Source organism: Hakea prostrata, chromosome 1 (genome assembly GCF_041222555.1).
Source record: "Hakea prostrata isolate BN-2017 chromosome 1, UWA_Hpros_2, whole genome shotgun sequence".
NCBI lineage: Eukaryota > Viridiplantae > Streptophyta > Magnoliopsida > Proteales > Proteaceae > Hakea > Hakea prostrata.
In genome coordinates, this window is record NC_142600.1 from 30899936 (window position 1) to 30921062 (window position 21127).

At 40.7% G+C, this 21127-nt stretch overlaps 3 non-coding genes across 3 annotated transcripts; all 3 read right to left on the reverse strand.

Annotated features, from left to right (window-relative positions):
* Positions 1 to 1696: 1696 nt before the first annotated feature.
* TRNAF-GAA (transfer RNA phenylalanine (anticodon GAA)) lies at positions 1697 to 1769 on the reverse strand. The gene has a single exon. It is a non-coding gene; the product is annotated as a tRNA-Phe (tRNA).
* Positions 1770 to 1779: 10 nt separating this feature from the next.
* On the reverse strand, positions 1780 to 1850 carry TRNAG-GCC (transfer RNA glycine (anticodon GCC)). Its single transcript has one exon. It is a non-coding gene; the product is annotated as a tRNA-Gly (tRNA).
* Positions 1851 to 20688: 18838 nt separating this feature from the next.
* Positions 20689 to 20795, reverse strand: LOC149028729 (small nucleolar RNA R71). The gene has a single exon (XR_016171325.1). It is a non-coding gene; the product is annotated as a small nucleolar RNA R71 (small nucleolar RNA).
* Between the last annotated feature and the right edge of the window lie 332 nt (positions 20796 to 21127).

A 21127-nucleotide genomic window follows, 5' to 3' on the forward strand; every position in this document is an offset into this window, starting at 1 on the left:
CATTCTTATGGTACTATGATCTTCATATTGATCTTAACCATGATCCTTGTGATTTCTTCATGAAGCCATGATTATTCTTTCAATTTAATTTCTCAACCATGTTAGATCTGTTTTGCATGTTAGTTTCATGTATGATCTACTTATTATGTTCTACTAGAATGAGATCTTATCATCTCTAGTTTTTCTCTCGAGTTCATAGCTTGTTTTCGATAGCATGTTTTCATCGAAAACTATGAATTTTACTGAATTAGAAAGTCATGTTTCCAAATTAGTAAGTATTGTTTTTTTTTTTTTCATTGATAGTGTCTAATCTATGCTATTTTAGTGTTAGATTACTGTTTTAGAGGTTTCTTCCAAGTTTCGGATAAAAAATTAGATTTCTGCTGCGTCTTGGTTCGGTGGTCGATTGCTTGGTCGACTGGGCCAAGCTACCACCCAATCGACCAAGGCTAATAGTAGCTGTGTTCTTCGTTCGATTTGATCTCCGATCTTCTAGGCCTCTTTCCTAATGTTGTATCTATGCTTGTTTAGGTTTTATTTGCTAAGTTTGAAACCATTCTCTTTGATCTTTGGATATTTATCGAAGCTATTTAAGGTAAGAATAGTTATTTCCATATTAACATAGATTGCGTGAATCTTAATTTCTTTTTTGGGAATTTTATAGATTCACTGCCGTTCTTATACTTTTATAGTATGATGTTACTGTTGTAACTACTTCAAGTACAGTAGTACCTTACTCATGTATCTCAAGACCAGCAGCCATCCCGTGAGAGGACATAAATCATATTGTGGGGCTCATTTGTTGGTAGAGTTGCAAATAGTAGACTTGGGCTCATGGACGCTCAAGACCGGTAACCAACCCGTGAGAGGACATGAGAGTTTCATGTCTATTATTTGTGGATGACCAATAGGGTTGATGAGTCCGTAGTCTGAGACCATGCTGACTCTAGTGAAAAGGATACCGGAAAGGATCGTCCGGGGGGAGGAATGGATGCATTTGGACCTGAGTTGATATAACTAAGTAGATGACTTGCATTTGGCTAGGTTTAACCTTGACATGCGCCAGTACTTAGACCAATGGTGATGTGAGAGAGCAGTGACTTAAACCCAAACCATGGAATGTCTCGAGGGATGCTAGACCCAACTACCACCAGCAGAGCGCAAGATGCCTAGATGGCTGAGGGAGAGTTACTTGACCTACACCCAAAGAAGTATGGTGCTATGACTTAAAGCATGTCCGCTTATAGAGACCAAAGACACATAGAGTTAGATTCATACACGCATTGTCTGTTTCATATCATATTGCATCATACTATGTTTTGCTATCATGTTATTTATGTTGTTATGGAATAACTTGACTTGCTGAGTCCTTTTGAACTCACTCAGTTTTGTGCAAATATCTTTTGTTAGATTATTCTATAAGTGTTCATTACTATGACGGCCAAAGACGAGGAAGCGCAAGTCGAAGAAGCATACTTCACGCAAGGTGTTGGCAGTTACGAATGCTATTATGCAGTGAGCGTGAATCGAACACGCGACCTTCAAATCTTCGAACCCGAAGGATATGATGAAGAAAAAGAATAAATGCTATTATGCGGTGAGCCGAACGAGAAGGATATGATGAAGAAAAAAATAAATGCTATTATGCGATGAGCCGAACAGAAGGATATGATGAGAAAAAAAATAAATGCTATTATGCGGTGAGCGTGGATCGAACACGCGACCTTCAGATCTTCAGTCTGACGCTCTCCCAACTGAGCTATCCCCGCACATTCATATTGCACCAGCCGGGAATCGAACCCGGGTCTGTACCGTGGCAGGGTACTATTCTACCACTAGACCACTGGTGCCTGTTTGTTTCATTTGTATAAAAAATAGAAGTTTTTAAAACTTCTGATGGTGCTTTTCTTTATGGTTTTCATTTTATTGGAGAATTTTTACTCCATTTGAATTTGCATTTGCATTTGCAAATGGATGAAATAGAAAGAAAGCAGCGGAAAAAGCTTTAATAGGAAATCTTTCAGACTCTCTCCCCAACAGCAAGTCTTAGCCATCGTTTCTAATACTACGTTTTGGGATAGAGTATTGCTTACAGATAGAGGCCATTGGCCACTCCATTTAGTCCCGATTTTATTACTATTTTGACTAGCCTTTACTCTTTGTTGGGTAACTTAGTGTCTAGGGACTAGGGTACACGCAGAGTATACAGGTTTCCTATTAAGACTTTTACTTTTGAATCACTGTTATATAAAATGCTTTATCTTTCTCATAAATAAAAATTCGAAATCACTTTCAGAGTCAAATAGTTTTATGTATCTTTCTAATTTTGGATTAATTCATTATCAATACTTGTAGTGTAATAAAAACTGAAAATATTTGTGTCTCTAATTGCATGTTACATATATACTTCTATTCTATATATGGTTGTGGTGGTGGCAACAACAATGTTTCTTTCTAGCGGGTTTGCAGTGACACAAAATCTGCAAAAAGTAAAGGTCAGGGCATATGAAACTTGGACCCATGTCCTAGGATATAGAAGCTTTATAGGAGAGCAATTTTCTTTGCTAAGGAATCTGAACCAGGTTTAACCTCAAGATTGGTTCAGTTGGTGAAATATCAGCGCCTCATATTTTGAGGTCAAGAATGGAGAATCCAACAATAAGAATGTTGAAGAATAAAGAGTCAGCACCATGGGCCTTGTTAAGCATCTCACAGAGAAGATCCATAGCATCAAAATTCTACTAGCGTCAACTAAACCCTTCGTGAGATGATGGTAAGTCATAGGAGAAGGGCTGAAGGGTACATTAGCAAGATGTGATGATATTTCAATACCAGTATCAACGCGACCACATCACAATGGGTGTTGATAAGGACGTTGTAAGAGACAATACTGGGGACAATGTTCGACTACCTAAAGAAGAAGGTAAAATATAGATGGTGTCCTCATATCTACCATCTCGATACGTAGTAGCCATTATGGCATTGCAGGTGAAGAAGGTAGGGCGCGTGTTGGAAAACACTGCCTAGCGTGCGGTGGTAGAGGCACTCTTTAGGTCATCAGCTTGGATGAGGTATTGGACTCTATTGTGAACGTTTAGACAGGGCGAACGAATGCGGAGGTGGAATCAAGGAGACAAGAGTGTTGGGGTCAAGGTGAGGGCAAGGGATGGTCGGGTCGTGACGGAGGGCGTGGAGTGGGGGTTTGATGTAGAGGTGGTGCTTGTGGCAGCACTTGCGTGTGGCCTGGTGGAGCTCTGTTCACTTCAAGAACCAATAACATTGCCATTGTCGACAAAGAAGCAGGGAACAAGATAAATTTTTCGCTTAACTACTTCTTCTTCTTCTGTAACGTTCTAATTTTCTTTAATTTGCTAGGGTTTGATGGATCATAATATGAGATAGTTATTGATTTTATTCCTCTTTCATATAATTCAATTATCCCTCTTGTTTTCTACAAATGTGTTCTTAATGTCTGAATGTCTGACCAATATTCATGAATCTCATGTTGTGTTTTTGTTCATGTAACAATGAGGAATGCATACTAGATATAGGGTTGAAGAATGACGAATTACATCTAATGCGTAATAGGTTAGGTGGTTTGTTCAACATTTTTTATAAGTTTCTTGTATTTGATGCAATATATTAAATTGATCCTGTCACACTCCACTTGACAGTATCAGATCAGCCCTGACAACCCGTGGGTGTGATCCACAGCCACAAAATCGCAATTACACTATTAATAATAAATAAGACACACAAACCCATAATCAAAAGCAAATGAACAGTTCTATAATTAACTAAGGAAATTAAGGTTCCAAAATATAAAGAATGAATACTAAATGGATCAAATAGGAAAGTATCAACAAAAGCAAAATAGAAATGTCTCACTATGGTTTCCAATTGTCTTTCAGCTTCTTAGGGTATTCTTCTCAAATTTCTCAATGAAAGGAGTCGTAAGACCCTCCTTCATCCCCTTATCCAAATGGCAGACTACTAATGTAACAACCCCCGTATTTCTAACCCGAGATCCGTATTTTAGGTCCGAGAACCCGAAGGTCTAGTCGGGTAAAGTTGTGGAGTGTTCGGATAGAAGCCCATGATCCATACCCTGAACCCATGGATCTGGATCCTTTTTCTGAAGAGCCTGCCTTGCTTGGTGGTTGGTCTTCTGGAAGACAAGTGTTGTTCGGAGATGTCCAGAATGAAGGTAAGATCTCCCCCATCTCTTCTTTAGGGCTAGGTTGTACTTGGATATCAACCCCCTAGCAAAAGCATCTTTGTATGGCAAAATACATGGGGGCGGTTGCTAGTGGCGGTCGATCAAATCAAGCGACCGCCTGGAGCGACCACCCGGTTTGTTTTCGGAGTTTTTGCCCTATTTTTCCCCTTAACTTCTATAAAAGGTAACCCCCGTCCAAGTAACGAATACTTTATTCGTGGTTGCTAATTTTTTAGGTTAGACGGCGGCGGGGAAGTTCTGAAAGTGGATCTGAAGTGCTGGCAGTGATCTGGAGATCAGTCCTTCCCTTTTTCTGGTGTTCTGAAGTGAGGTAATGAATTCACCCTTCATTCTTTATCTTCTTTGTCTTTTAAATTAGTGTTAACCCATCCCCTCATCATGGTGGTTACCCTTTTTGATCATTGTGACTCTCTTTCCAATCTACTTGAGGTGATTCATCCAAAAACGAAACCCTGCTTTCGTGAAAAGGATAATCCAATCAAGGGGAGAGTTCTGGGTAACCCAATGATGGTAATTGTTAGGATTTCCTTTACCCTTTGGCTTTGGGAGTATTAGATTTGAGACTTAGACCATGATCACTCAAAATCCGGATTGAAAGCGGGTGATCAGAAGCCTCAGTTTCGGATTGAAACTCTCTGATTTTGGGGCGGTCACTAGTGGCGGTCGCTCAACTTAAGCGACCGGCTGGTAAACAGTGACCAAATGACTTTTGGTTCTGATTCACTTTGATTCAATTAACTCATATAATATTGTAACACTGTGTTTAGGTATACTCTGTTAACGGATCTCTTTTTACGGACAGTTTACTTATATGCAGGTAAGGACATTCAATCCTATCTTATGAATAGACTTGAACATGCTAGTCCAGTGTCTGTTAGCATTAGCCTTTCTTTATATATGTTGTTGTAGTCATGTCTTATATATTAATCTTGTTATATTACTACTGTTGTCTTGTTTACATATATACTTTGTCGGTTATGATTGTAATATACTGATGATACATAGTGTGAGGTTCTGATGGATGAGGTATTCCTTTGGGATATCTTAGCTTGGGATATCAGAAGGCTGTGGAATGGGACACATGCCTGCTGATGTCTCCAGCACTGTCATGACTGTTTGATGACATTCTTAGGTAGAGTCTAGAAGTGCATGGCTAGGTACCCCACATGCTACTACCCTTTCGGTAGGGGGATTGAAACCGAGTGACCCGTGATGACAGTGATGTGACGTTGGTCCACTATTAGTCATGTAAATGGTAGGGTTGCATATGTTAGGGTTGGGCTCATGGACGTCCAAGGAACGGACCGGGTGTCATGAGGAGTCATGAGAGCTTCCGCCCCAATAATATGTGGATGACCATAAGGTTAAGGAGTGGAGTCCAATAGTGGTAGCCAGTTCGTGAGGATTCTCATTCCTAGGTTGCGAAGGATACTGAACCGAGTTGGTTGGTGCCATAGGGGATGTATCTGGACTTCATGTAGACATGTTACCAGTATGACCTTGCATTGGATTAGAAACCCCGACATGCACTAGTACTCATTACCAATGGTCGTGGTGAGAGAGTGTTGACTTAACCCCAGCCATGGTTTGAGAGCCAGGTGTGGACTTTCCCTTTTTGCCCAGGATCCCTACAGAGGTAACCAGTCCTTGCTGGATCAGTGTGACTAGACTTCCCCAGAGGAGAGCTGGTGTATATCTTAAAGCATGTCAGCTGTTAGAGACTTGCATAGTTAGAAATCATAGTATCATTCATACCTTGCACTCATTCATATCATTTATGTATTTATGCTTTGTTGGATAATTGATGGGATTTGTGATTGTTTCTTACTGAGTTCTTTGGAACTCACTCCTTTATTTTGTACATGTTTATTAGCCTGCACAGAAGAAGGAATTGTACAGGAAGATGGACTGGTTTCCTATGAAGGAACCATCCCGTATGAAGAGAATGTGGCACCGTCAGTGGGAAATGGAGATAGCCTTTGCGGGAGCTCCTGTGGGTGCATGGAGTGCGCTTATCGCACCTATTGATGGTCAGAGATGGAAGGTGGTTAGAAAGTTCAATCAGCGAATGGAGAAGAACTGGAGGACTCCTCACCTTGATAAACTTGAGTTTAAGTTTATAGCCTTAGAAAAAGAAACCGGAAAGAAGATAATATAACTCTTTTGTTTACTTCCGCTGAACTAGTATTCATTTTTTATTCATTATTATTTCCTTTATTATTGTTATTGGAGTATTTGGACTCCTGTAATTCCTTTAATTCATTTATTGAACATTTATTGCTCTTGATTGTCTATATTTATATTTATTATTGTTGATAGACTAAAATCGTGGATCCTGTGATGGATCACTTCCAAGGGTTGTCGGGCGGGTAACCGAGACCGGCGGGTGGGGTGTGATAGAGTGGTATCAGAGCCGTGGTTTTACGAAGTGAATAATATTTGATACAAGTGTTAGATGAGCAATTTGAGTCATAGATCCAGAAGTGACTCAAAAAACTAGAGTGAATAATAGAACATCTTTCGTTAGAAACAAACTAAGAAAGTAAATGAATTCTCTTTTGCATAACTTACTATAAGTCAAATGAAATACATTTCACATTTTAATTATCAAGAAAGTGCATAAGAGACAATAATATAAATGCAACAAACATAATTGTACTTCATTAATGAGATAAAGCTTTACATAATATTGAGAGTACTCTACGCTTTACAAAATGATAGGAAATGAACATGTGTTGAATAAAAACTACAATAAACATATCTAAACCCTAAGTCAGTACTGAATCAAAATGGATCAAAGTCTAAGTCTATCTATTGCTGTGGTGGAGGTGGTGGTGCTAGTCTCATCTGGCGGAGCATATCAAGGCACTCTGCTATCTGGCCCCTCATCTCTACATGCCCCTGGTCGAACTGGTCCATCCGAGTGAACAGACCTCTAGCCCAAGGTGGTGCGACCTCCGAAGTATCCTGAGTCCCGGATGTGCCTTCTGTCTCGGACTGAGAAGGTGGTGGCAAGTCTACATGATCCTCATCATCAGCTTCTACATCCATGTCCTCAGGCTCAGCTAGCATCTCTGGTGAGTTTGGTCCGCCCAGTAAGTGCATCTGAGAGACCAATCTGTGAGCTATCGTGCAGCCATGCCCGACCGGAATAGCCTCCTCTCCCTCTAGGTCGACCCCGAAGTGCTCGAAGATCCGTGTCAGAAGTCGCCCTTATCCAAGGTTCGCTCCCCTTGGATATGCCACTTGATAGATCATGGCATTCTGGATTATGTAAGCCAAGTCTATCTGGTAGCGGGTGTACACATAGAAGGTCATCATAGCCTGCATGAGTGAAATCTCACTCTGATGAGCTGCCTTAGGCAGTAGGTTCCGTGCTATGATCCGTGAGATGATCCTGCATGAAGGAAGCAGCTCGGTCACTAACTCTACCCCGCTACACTCCCGCGGGCAAATGCTCTAGTAGACGAGAGCTCTCTCCTCCTAGTGGATGACATCGTCTGACTCATCCCCCGGCTCAAACCATCTCCTGTCGTTGTGGATGTATGGCACGTCTAGGATGTGAGCCAGCTCCTCTGTGGTGAAGCGAATGTCTGTAGTCTTAACCCGGCTCTCTATCACCAGCCTAGTGTCATGCTCTCCCACCCTCTCTCTGTGGAAGGTCAAGCGCTGTAGAATAAGCTGACTAGCTTTGGATAGGCATCCTCGTTCAAAAACAAGGTACCTCTCCAGCCCATTGCCACAAATCTACTCTCAATCTGGAACTGCCCGACCTCTGAAGTCACTACCGGTCGACCATACTATATCTAGCGCTGACTGAAGTGGCCAAAGTACAGCTCCTGTGCCTCTGGTGACCTGAAGTAGTCTGGATGGACTGGGTCATGTGCGTCACCTATACCTGGACCACGACCTCGGCCGCGAATCGGTACTCTCCTACCTCCGCGTGCAGCCATCTAGTGAGAAAATCTATTTTTAGGATGAAAAAGATGCAAAATGAGAAGCCATGAGATGTCCAGTAATTACCTGTTAGCGTAAAAATGCATAGTGAACAGTAGATCTATGCCTAGACATGTTATGGGAAGTAAAAAAAACATTTTGCACCAAAGAAAACCTAGAAATAGTTACACATTGTAGTTTCTTACATGCAAACCATGGAAATGAAGGGTTTTGTGAGAAGATTACATGTGTAGTGTGTAAGCGTCGCGTGGTACGGAGTCTCCAAAATGCTTTCCTAACCCTTAGCATGAAATCCTCAGAGCCCTAGTACTGTTTTGAGAAGTGTAGAAGTGCAAATGAGGCCCAAAACCGTATTTTAAGCGTCGTTGTAGCGCGTATTTTGGGGCGGTCGCTACTGGCGGTCGATTGATTTAAGCAACCGGCCCAGTTACTGTTGCATAGATTTTTGGATCTTGGCTCTGTTGTGATTCTTTTTGGACTTTGTGCTTGTTGTTGCTTCTGTTTGTGAATGTTGACCATGTTGTGGAGTTACTTTGACTTGAGGAATCTTTTTCCGAACTTGATCATTTAGTGTTGCTAATTTATGGAATTCTTTTCGCAGAATGGTTCAATTAAAGAATCGTGCTGTTAATGGTGAAGAAGGTGGAGAAGATTAGAACCATGTTAAGATACCTGTCGTAAACACTGGAACTGAGCCTCCCCGAGTTGAAATTCCTTCCACTGGCGAAAATCCTCCGCGTGCACCGCAAGTAGTCTCTATACAGGATGTGATGAACATTCTAGGAAACATGATGCATCAGCAGCAGAATCAATTTACTACTATGATGCAAGGTTTCACGACTACTCAGCAGAATGCCCAGGCATCTCTTAACCCTAATGGAGTTAGTACTTCTGCAGCTGGTACTTTTGTGGACGGTTTTGCCCCTGGTCCACGTGCAAGGTTGATGGAGCATTTCTTGAAGCTTCAGATCCCTGCTTTACTTGGTATTTCATCGAATACATTGTTTCCTAACAAGTGGATACGAGAGATGGAAAAAGCTTTTCGCAACCTCCGTTGCAGTGAAGCTCAGAAGATTCTATGTGCAGAACAGAGACTGCAGCATGAAGCTAATGCGTGGTGGAATGCTACCAGACCTATTTTGGAAGCTTCGCATCCGGTTCTTACTTGGGAAATCTTCAAGGATGCATTTTGTAAGAATTATTTTCTTGAGTCTGTGAGAGATGCTAAAGAATCTGAGTTTATGGCACTCACGCAAGGACCTAGTACTGGTCTGTTCTGTAGTACCAGAAGAAGTTTGAAGAATTGTTTTACTTTGCCCCTACTGCTTTCAAAGGTGATCGTGAGAAGGCAAAGAAGTTCTTCAAAGGTTTGAGGCCGTCACTGAAGACTTACCTGGCAATTCATCCGATTGTGGATTATACTGAGATGGTAAAGAATGCGAAGAAGGTAGAAGATGATGAGAGAGAGAATTATCTGCTCCAGAGTTCTGTTGCGAACAGGAATCATTTTGGCCTGCTCCTTATTTTGCCCCTTCGTTTCAGCCTAGAGGAGCTAGTTCCAATTTTAGCTCTGCCTCGAGCTATGGTTCTAGTAGTGCACCGGTGCATCTTGTTGCTGGTAGTCAGGGGAATGGACCGATCTATGCTAACTCTCGTCCAGTGGTTAATAACCAGAGACCTGCATATCCTTCTTCAGCAACTCCTGTGAGTGGTAGGATTTGAACTCCTTTAACTATGGGAAGTCGGGTCATTATTCTCGTAACTGCACTCAGAAGCCGAATTGTCACATCCCCCCAGCCGGTACCCTAACTGGCATACCCGGGAGTGTGATCCACAGCCCCGAAGATCAAGTGTTGAGGAAATCATCCTCCCACATATACAATAACATAATCATAAACAGGGAATAATCAAGGTTTAAATATTACAAACAAAAGATTAAAGTCAAGAAATGAATAATCAATATAATCAGAGTGCGGAAAACGATACCAGATGTAATCACATCAAAAGAAGTAGAGTGAGGTGGAAACTCACCCCACAAAATACAGCGAAACGTAGTATAAGTCTAAAAGGAATAACAACTGAAACAAAAGAAAATAAGAAAGATAATTAAACTAAGAGTCTTCTATCCTATAGATGACATCTTCAAAATAGTGGGCTTCGTCAATCCAACTGAGATGTTCCAATTCCACGTTGCCTCTAATCGTAGTACGAAATATGATCGCCTAAGGGATCATCAGAGTAATCTTGATTGTCGCCAACACCTTGCGTGTAGTACGCTTCATCGGCTTGTGCTTCAGTGTATTGTTCTTCATAGTAGTCAATACCTCTAGAATAATCTAACAAAAACAATGTACAAAAAGGAATGAGTTTCGAAGAAACTCAGTAAGGTAGTTAATCCATTAACAACATAAATAACATGTGGCAAAACATAACAAGATGCAATGCCGTATGAAACAGATAATGTATGTATGCACTTAACTCTATATATGCTGGTCTCTATTGGCAGACATGCTTTAAGTCATAGCACCATACTTCTTTGGGTAGGTCACGCGTACGGCTCCTGTTGGTAGTGGGTCCAGCATCCCTCTCGGACATTCCATGGCTGGGGATTAAGTCATCTCTCTCTCACATCACCATTTGGTCTAAGTACTGGCGCATGTCAAGGTAAAAGCCTAGCCCAATGCAAGTTACATCAACTCAGATCCAGATACTTCCACTCCTCCCCTCTTGGGATCCTTTCCAGTATCCTTCACACTAGAGTCAGCGTATCCGACTCTCTCAAATACGGACTCATCAACCCTATTGGTTATCCACATATGGTAAACGGGAAGCTGTCATGTCCTCTCACGGATATAACTCACCAGTCTCGAGTGCCCATGAGCCCAAGTCTAACCATATGCAACCCTCCAATAAATGGCCCCCGCAATATGATTCCCGTCCTCTCACGGGTTGGTTACCGGTCTTAAGCGCCCGTGAATCACATTGCTACCACGGGTCGTTCTGTCTCAATACCCTTCCGATTCGGGTCTGATATAACAGGGACATCCTAGCCAAACACTACTAGACAGCCCTAGGTATGATAACCAATGATTCGGGAAAGTGTCGATGGGCAACCCTGGAAACATCCATACTATTTCCGATAATGTCCAAGGACAGAAGTGTCAAAAGGGCACTTCCCAATCCCAAACCATACCTAGTCAAACACATTCTCAAATCAGTCATGACATACATAACCATCAATTCATTATATAAAAGAGAATGTAAAAGCATAAACTAATCGTTAACCAATATAGAATCAGCAATTCATATAAGCTTAAATAATAAAAGGAAAACATAAGTGAAGTGCTACTGTAGTTACAGTAGTACATCAGAGATATAAACTATAAGAACAGTAAACAATTCATAGTTTCATAAGGTAGAAACCAGAGGGTATGTGATCTATGTCGTTAAGGAAATAACTGTCCTTACCTTATAACTTGCAGAGGAAACTTAGGGAATTAAGTAAGACCTTGACTAAACTTGAGAAGAAAGTCTTAAACAAGTGTATACAATATGTTAGGAAAGATACCTAGAAGGAAAGATATCAAAATAATCAAAACAGACCAAGAATGAGGTTGATGTACTCATTGGTCGATTGGATTGGTCTACTGCCCCAGTCGAACAATGAGTCGACCAACCGAGACAGTAGCTTACAAGAATCCGAATTTTGGGAATATAGAACCGAATTTGGTGGTTCAAAAGGGTACAAAATAAGGGGGGAACTATAATGGCAGTATACTAGTGTACAAAGGACATCAAGACACTAATTGAATCAAGTTTTCAAGTTACAGATTAGGAACCAAAAAGTTACCCTAATTAGGTAAATCATGGATCATGGAGAAAACATTGGTATGATCAAGGATAAAGAATTAGAGGATGATAGGTTACAAATCCTGTACAAAAAACACATTGATTGGATATTAACATGATCAAAATATGGGTTCTTGATTTGACTCAAGAAACTAGGGTTTCAACCTTTATGGCTCCCATGAAAAGGTTGAGATCACAGGATGAAAGGGAATTAATGATTGGCCAATAACAACAAGAAAAACCATAAAAAGATCAAATTTAGATTAGCATAAATATTGCCCATGAGGTTTCCCTTGCATGGGAGGTTACAAAAGGTTTCCAGAAAGATCATACAAGGGTTAGGGTTTCAAGGGTTAATTCGGCTAGGTTTGAGATCATTACGATGATCATAAATCTCAAGGAATAGAATGAGATCATGGAATAGATGGTTGCAAGAATGCAGCATCTTCTTCCTGATCTCAATCAAGAACAATATTAAAGAAAAGAAATTCAGAGATAGAGAAGAGAAAGAGAGTATAGAAATACCTTTGATGCAGGAGGATGAAGATTACTTCAATTCTTGCGAGATATCAACCAAGGATGCAAGGGAATTGATTAGAATGTAGTTCTAACTCGTTCCAGAGGCTTAGGAGGCAGATGAGGCGGAGTAATCCCGAGATTAGATTTAAATAGAGCAGCCACGACCTAATTAGCAAAAACAGAACCAATTGGTCGATTGGATTGGTCGACTGGTCCAGTCGACCAATGAGTCGACCAATCAAGATAGAAAGACCAAAACAGGGAATTGAAGGCTCAGATCAAGTCCAAACATAACGGGGTTTTGCACACACCTAAAGTGACTTACCTAGTAGATAGAAATGCCTTCGAACCAATACAGAGAGCACTCCAAGTCCATCAACTAATCCGATCTTCAACAGGGTGCAGTTTCCATAAATGGAACACTAACATCAACACTCATGGAATTCAATCCAGCCACCAAGTCTTCTACAGAAATGGCCCAAAGCTGACTTCTTGCCTTACTACGGGTTGTCGGACCTACAGAAAACAGGGTTTCCGGGTCAAGGTTAGGGTTGGGTTTCACACGAATCCTCAGGTGTCAGATTTGAAGCCTGCTTCGAATGTTCCCACTGGAAAAGTGTTCAGTGTTGTTGGTTTAGAATCTGAGACAGATCATGATGTTGTGATAGGTATTATTTCAGTATCATCTACCTCTGCTTTCGTATTATTTGATACTGGTGCATCTCATTCATTCATAGCATCTTCTTTTGTGAGTCGTATTCTTGTTACACTTGTGAAGTTTGATAGAGGACTAGTCATTAGTACTCCTACCAGATCTATTGTTAGATTAGATAAAGTGGTTGAATCTTGTTCCATTGTTATTGCTGGTAGAACCCTAGAAGCCCGTTTGATCAAGTTGGATATGTCTGATTTTGATGTGATACTTGGAATGGATTGGTTATCTAAGTATGGAGCAGTTATCCTTTCCTCAGAAAGGAAGGTACTGTTTCATCCTAAGGATGATAGTCTGTTTGAGTATCAAGGTAGTCAAGGGAAGTTGAGCAAGCAGATAGTGGCTGCGACTGTGAAAGTCAGGCAGTGAACTAAGGATGTTGGACTTCTTTCCTCTTCTGTGGATGTCTCGAAAGGTGTGAAACAGTTGTCTGATATTGAAGTTGTCAGGGATTTTCCTGATGTTTTCCCTGATGATTTGTCGGGTTTGCCTCCAAAGAGGGAGTTAGAGTTTTCAATTGATCTAATTCCTGGAGCAGCTCCCGTGTCGAAAGCTCCGTATCGGATGGCTCCGACTAAGTTGAAAGAACTCCAGACTCAGTTAAATGATTTGTCAAGCAAAGGTATCCAACCCAGTGTTTCGCCTTTGGGAGCCCCGGTGTTGTTCGTGAAGAAGAAGGACGGTAGTATGCGAATGTGCATAGACTATCAGGAATTGAACAAGTTGACGATTAAAAATAAATATCCTCTTCCTAGGATCGACGACTTGTTTGATCAGTTGAAAGGTGCCTCTGTGTTCTCGAAGATCGATCTGGGATCTGGGTATCATCAGTTAAGAGTGAAGTCCAGTGATGTCTGCAGGACTGCATTTAGGACTAGATATGGGCATTATGAATTTTGAGTTATGCCTTTTGGTTTTACTAATGCTCCGGCAGCATTCATGGATCTGATGAACCGAGTATTTCAGGATGTCTTGGATAAGTTTATCATTGTATTTATTGATGACATTCTGATTTATTCAAAGAGCGAAGAAGAACATGTTGTGCATTTGAGTTTTGCTCTGCAACGTTTGAGAGAGAAGAAGTTGTTTGCCAAGTTCAGTAAATGTGACTTTTGGTTATCTAAAGTTATGTTCTTAGGTCACATTGTTTCTGATGATTGTATTAAGGTTGACCCTGCAAAGGTTCAAGCTGTTGCTGATTGGGACCGACCTAAGTCAGTCACTGAGATTCGAAGTTTTCTTGGTATGGCAGGATATTATAGGCGCTTCATTAAGAATTTCTCTAGACTCTCAGCACCTATGACTAAGCTTACTAGAAAAGGAATCAAGTTTGAGTGGAATGAAGCCTGTGAAAAGAGTTCCAAGAACTCAAGAAAAGGTTGACTAACGCTCCTGTGTTGACAATACCAGATGACTCTGGAGGTTTGACAGTGTATACTGATGCCTCTAAAGTTGGTTTGGGTTGCGTTTTGATGCGGCATGGGAACGTTATAGCTTATGCTTCTAGGCAATTGAAGAACTACGAGCATAACTATCCTACTCATGACTTGGAATTGGCAGCTGTGGTTTTTGCTATGAAGATCTGGCGTCACTATCTTTATGGTGAAAAGATATCGATTTTCACTGACCACAAGAGTCTCAACTATTTCTTTACTCAAAAGGAGTTGAATATGAGACAGAGAAGATGGCTAAAACTAGTGAAGGATTATGATTGTGATATTCAGTATCATCCAAGAAAAGCTAATGTTGTTGCTGATGCTTTGAGTAGAAAGAGTAATCGAGGAAGTGTGGTTCTGACATCTCTCAGTAAGCCCTTATTGTTCTCCATTGTTAGATTTGGACTTGAGATTTTGTCAGAAGATTCCGGTGCTATTTTGGCAACTGTGTCAGTTCGACCAAGTTTGAGAGACCGAATTGTTGCTCTGCAGTCGACAGATCCGGAATTGAAGAAGAAGATTGACCTGATCGCTTCGAAGACTAAGGACGTGGAAGATTTCTCCCTAGCCTTTGATGGTGCTCTTGTTTTTAGAGAAAGAGTTTGTGTTCCTGCTGTTGAAGACCTCAGAAATGAAATCTTGACTGATGCTCATCAGTCCATCTTTACTATTCATCCCGAAAGTGTGAAGATGTACCATGATATGAAAGGGTATTTTTGGTGGTCTAGCATGAAGAATGATGTGGAAGACTTCATTGCTAAGTGTGGAACTTGTCAACGTGTGAAAGCTGTCCGGCAGCCTTCGTCCGGCCTTCTGCAACCTCTTCCAATACCTAATTGGAAGTGGGAAGACATTGCTATGGACTTTTTTACAGGTCTACCCCGAACTAGCAAGGGGAATGACTCAATGTGGGTGGTAGTGGACCGATTAACCAAATCGGCACACTTCATTTCGATGAAGATCACCTATTCTATGGATAAGTTGGCCCGACTTTATGTTGATAATGTGGTGAGACTGCATGGTATTCCTGTTAGCATTGTGTCAGATAGAGACCTGAGGTTTACTTCGCGTTTCTGGAATAGTCTGCAGAAAGCTCTTGGTACTCAGCTGAATTTGAGTACTGCTCATCATCCTCAGACCGATGGCCAATCGGAAAGGACCATACAGATTTTGGAAGATATGCTTAGAGCGTGTGACATAGATATGAGTAGTAACTGGGATGACCACCTAGCCTTGGTGGAGTTTGCTTATAATAACAGTTATCAGTCTACTATTCGAATGGCCCCGTTTAAATCTCTGTATGGAAAGACTTGTAGAACTCCTCTGTATTGGGATGAAGTTGGGGAAAGGCGTGTTCTTGGCCCTGATCTAATCAAAACTACCTATACCATGGTGGATATGATTAGAGAAAGGATCAAAACTACTCAGTCTCGACAGAAGTCTTATGCGGATAAAAGAAGGTCTGACCTTGAGTTTCAAGTTGGAGAGCGTGCGTTTTTGAAAGTTTCGCCAATGAAGGGAGTCATGCGTTTTAATATCAAAGGAAAGCTCAGCCCTAGGTATATTGGTCCCTTTGACATTATTGAAAAAGTTGGACCAGTAGCTTATCGGTTGGCTCTGCCTCCGTCTCTTGCTGGTGTGCATGATGTTTTCCATGTGTCCATGCTAAGGCAATGCTTGGCAAGCGCAAAGCAATTGCTCCAGCATGAACCGGAAGGTTTGAGTGCGGATTTGACGTATGATGAAGAACCGGCTGTTGGATCGGAAGGACAAGCAATTGAGAAACCGGACTATACCTTTGGTGAAGATCAGATGAAAGAATCATTCATTTGAGGAAGCATCTTGGGAGAAAGAAGATGAGATGTGGTCCAAGTATCCTCACCTTTTTGGACCTTCAGGTACATTGTAATTTTGGGGACAAAATTTCTTTTAAGGAGGGAGGGATGTAACAACCCCTGTATTTCTAACCCGAGATTCGTATTTCAAGTCTGAGAACCCGAAGGTCTAGCCGGATAAAGTTGTGGAGTGTTCAAATAGAAGCCCATGATCCATACCCTGAACCCATGGATCTGGATCATTTGTCTGAAGAGCCTACCTTGGTTGGTGGTTGGTCTTCTGGAAGACAAGTGTTGTTCAGAGATGTCCAGAATGAAGGTAAGATCTCCCCCATCTCTTCTTTAGGGCTAGATTGTACTTGGATATCAACCCCCTAGCAAAAGCACCCATGTATGGAAAAATACATGGGGGCGGTTGCTAGTGGCGGTCGATCAAACCAAGCGACCGCCCGGTCTATTTTCATAGTTTTTGCCCTATTTTGCCCCCTGACTTCTATAAAAGGTAACCCTCATCCAAATAACGAATATTTTATTCGTGGTTGCTAATTTTGGAGGTTAGACGGCTGCGGGGAAGTTCCGAAAGTGGATCTGAAGTGCTGGCAGTGATCTGGAGATCAGTCCTTCCCTTTTTCTGGTGTTCCGAAGTGAGGTAATGAATTCACCCTTCATTCTTTATCTTCTTTGTCTTTTAAATTAGTGTTAACCCATCCCCTTATCATGGTGGTTACCCTTTTTGATTATTGTGACTCTCTTTCCAATCTACTTGAGGTGATTCATCCAAAAACGAAACCCTGCTTTCGTGAAAAGGATAATCCAATCAAGGGGAGAGTTCTGGGTAACCCAATGATGGTAATTGTTAGGATTTCCTTCACCCTTTGGCTTTGGGAGTATTAGATTTGAGACTTAGACCATGATCACTCGAAATCCGGATTGAAAACGGGTGATCAGAAGCCTGAGTTTCGGATTGAAACTCTCTAATTTTGGGGCGGTCACTAGTGGTGGTCACTCAACTTAAGCCTTAGAAAAAGAAACCAGAAAGAAGATAATATAACTCTTTTGTTTACTTCCGCTGAACTCGTATTCATTTTTTATTCATTATTCTTTCCTTTATTATTGTTATTGGAGTATTTGGACTCCTGTAATTCCTTTAATTCATTTATTGAACATTTATTGCTCTTGATTGTCTATATTTGTATTTATTATTGTTGATAGACTAAAACCGTGGATCCTGTGACGGATCACTCCCATGGGTTGTCGGGCGAATAACCGAGACCGGCGGGTGGGGTGTGACAACTAAGGCTCGTTCCCCATCAATAGGTTTCGTAAGAGCACTACATGCACCTGCAGGAAGTTTCGTGCTCAACATAAGTAGGTCCCACTAGCATATTCAGTATCTCTTCAGTGGAGTTTTCCTATGAATAGGGAATTTCTCTTGTTTCTGCAAAGGCATCTAAATAAAACAAAGAAAATCCATAAGGATAAGTTCTATTGAACTCAGTAAGGCAACAACCACATATATATACCAAGATCACATAACATCATGATAATGTATAAGGAAATGACATGATATGCAAATTGCATCTAACAGGTATAATCATGTCAGTCTTTATCTAGGCAAACGTGCTTTAAGATAAAACACCAGCCCTCCTCTGATCCCTCACAGACTGGCTACCTTTTTTGGGATCCCGAGTAAAGGGTACAATCCACATCATCAACCATGGCTGAAGTACAAGTCCACACTCTCTCACCGCAACCATTGGTCTAAACTGGCACATGTCAAGGATTATAAACCTAATGCAAAGTCATATGGTAACACACTACATGTGGTCCAGATACATTTCCCCATGCCTGGTACCTTTCTGGTCCAATGTCCTTCTCCACCTAGGAATGTAAATCCTCATGAACTGATTACCTCTTTTAGACCACATTCCTTAACCCTATTGTCATTGAAATATTGTTGGGGCAGATGCTTGTCATGTCTCCTCATGACACCTAAGTCGCCTTTTGGATGCTCATGAGCCCAACCCTAACATATGCAAACCTACCATTGTATGATAAATAGTGGGCCATTGTGTCTCCTTGTTTGTGAAATTAAAAGTATCCGCAAGCGCACAGTATCGTCTAGCTAACGGGTCAATCTCAAGGAGATATGTCACTTTAGAATAAACTTCTTAATGATAATGCAAGAGTGCAATGATAAGCATGCATTTACCATTATTTATTTGATTTAATTCCCCATACTTATTTAATTAAAGAGAGCTAATTGAGTATTTTTGTGTATTTTTCAGGAATAAGGTGATTTTGGATATTAGAGATAATATGGAGTAAAGTTGGCAAACATATTAGATATTGGTGGATTTTAAATCATGGCATTCAATCTTGCTGCCCAAGAAATCATGAAAAGTGAGATCTTAGTCAAATTGAAAACAGGTGGAGGTCTAAGGAACAAAATTGGTAATAAATCTGAAAATCGGGTAAACAAACCTACCTTTAGTATTTTGGGCATATCTCTCTCGTATGAGCTTGGATTTCGGTGATTCAAGATGCTATGGAACGATAATGAAAATATCTACAACTTTCCAGTTTTGATTTTTTCCAAAATCAGAAAGAATAAAGGTCAAATCGACGGGTAAAGAGGAGGAATTCATAGTGTGCAGGAGACATAAAAGAGAAGCCAACCACATAAAAGAAGAGGGCGAACGGCTCTCATCTCTCTCATTGCTGAAGAAGAAGACCACATCTCTCTCTCTCTCTCCCCCCCTATGTTTCATCTTTATTTTTCTTATGAACTTTGTGATAATGAGTAGCTAGTTCCTTTTCTTTGGGATGTAGATGAACCATGCTTATTTCATTAAGTTGATTGTTCTATATCTTATAGTTGATTGTGTTTGAGTTTGGCCAAAGATGTTCTATAACTCAGCGAACTAAGCGTGCCAAGTTTCCGCGAAGGCCGGTAGTCTTGCGAAGATAGGGCATACCTAGGAAGACCATCCCTAATTTGCTTTGAAGTGTAGAGTTATATCGGTTAGGGAAAAACATTGGGGATTCGAAATCCCAAAGATCTTCACATATTCATAGTTTAAGTTTTTGCATTAATTAATAGATTTAGTTTAAATTTAGTTTTGTTAAATTCAATCTTAGTAACTTAGCCTTTCAGTTCCCCATAGTTCGACCCCGTACTTTCTGCTTGCTAGATTAGTATAGGATTTTATTTTTGATTGGTTAGCGACACGATCAAATTTTGGCGCCGTTGCCGGGGAACCAAAGCACGGTTGCTAGGATTGATTTTTGTCAATTAGGCATAATTTTTAGAGTAATTTTAGTGTTTTTAATTTTTAATTTTTCTTTTCTTATTTAACTAATCTCTTTTTCTTTTGTTTTGTAGGTAACTGCAAGAGTAGCGATTCGATAATTAGTTTGGATTGTTATCTTTTCTTTCTTAGATATAATTGTATTTAGGACTTTTCAATTGTAATATTACATTAGATTGAGTTGTTTAGGTTAATTTTTAAAAAAATCCCCATCCCTCAGATCCCACATGTGTAACTTTTGTTCGAAAGATCACGTGGATTGCGCTTCAGGTACGTCCTAAACTTTCCCTTTTGCTATAGTTATTTTCTTTGAATTTTACTTATTTAGCTTCTTCTTCTTTTTTCTTCTTCTGTGTGTACGCATGGTCGTCCGTCCCTAAACCCTAAGTTGACTCCACTTGACTTAAAGTTAGAAGAGACTTTAGCCAACCTTAGCAGGCAAAGAACCATGGCAAACTATGAGCCTTCAATGAGGCCCTTGAGTGAGCATTTCATTCCTACAATATATACTCCGGTTTCTTGTATTAAGTTGCCTAACATAGAGGCGGCTCAATATGAGATCAAATTTAGTGTGATTCAAATGCTACCATCTTTTTATGGACTTGCCAATGAAGAGCCTTATAAGCACTTAGATGAGTTTTTAGAGGTGTCCTCCATGGTTAAAATTCAAAACCTCTCAATTGATGCTTTAAGGTTACTTCTTTTCCCATTCTCCCTTAAAGATAAAGCTCAGTGTTGGCTTCATTTTTTGGACAATGTTAAAATTTCCACTTGGGTAGAAATGCAACAGGAGTTCCTTAAAAAGTTCTTCCCCATTGGCCGTACCAATAGCATTAGGAGAGCGATAATGAGTTTCTCCCAACAAAAAGGAGAACAATTTCATGAGGCTTGGGAAAGACTAAAAGAATTACTTAGAAAGTGCCCCCACCATGCTATTCCTAAATGGCAATTGGTTCAATGCTTTTATGATGGCCTTAGAGACCGACATAGGCAAATGGTTGATTCTTCTTGTGGTGGGACTTTCATGCACAAGAATGAGAATGAGGCATGGGAACTTTTTGAGACCCTTAGTGAAAACTCCCAACACCATGCTTCAACAGCTAGGACTGAGATTCCATCCATTGGGCAACCAAAGAGGAGCGATCTCTATGAGATCAATCCTACCATTGAGATGAGCACTAAGGTTGACTTACTATCAAAGGAATTGGACCATCTCTTGTCATTAGGACAACAAACCCCATCTCCACTTCCTACAAGTTTCTCTCCAC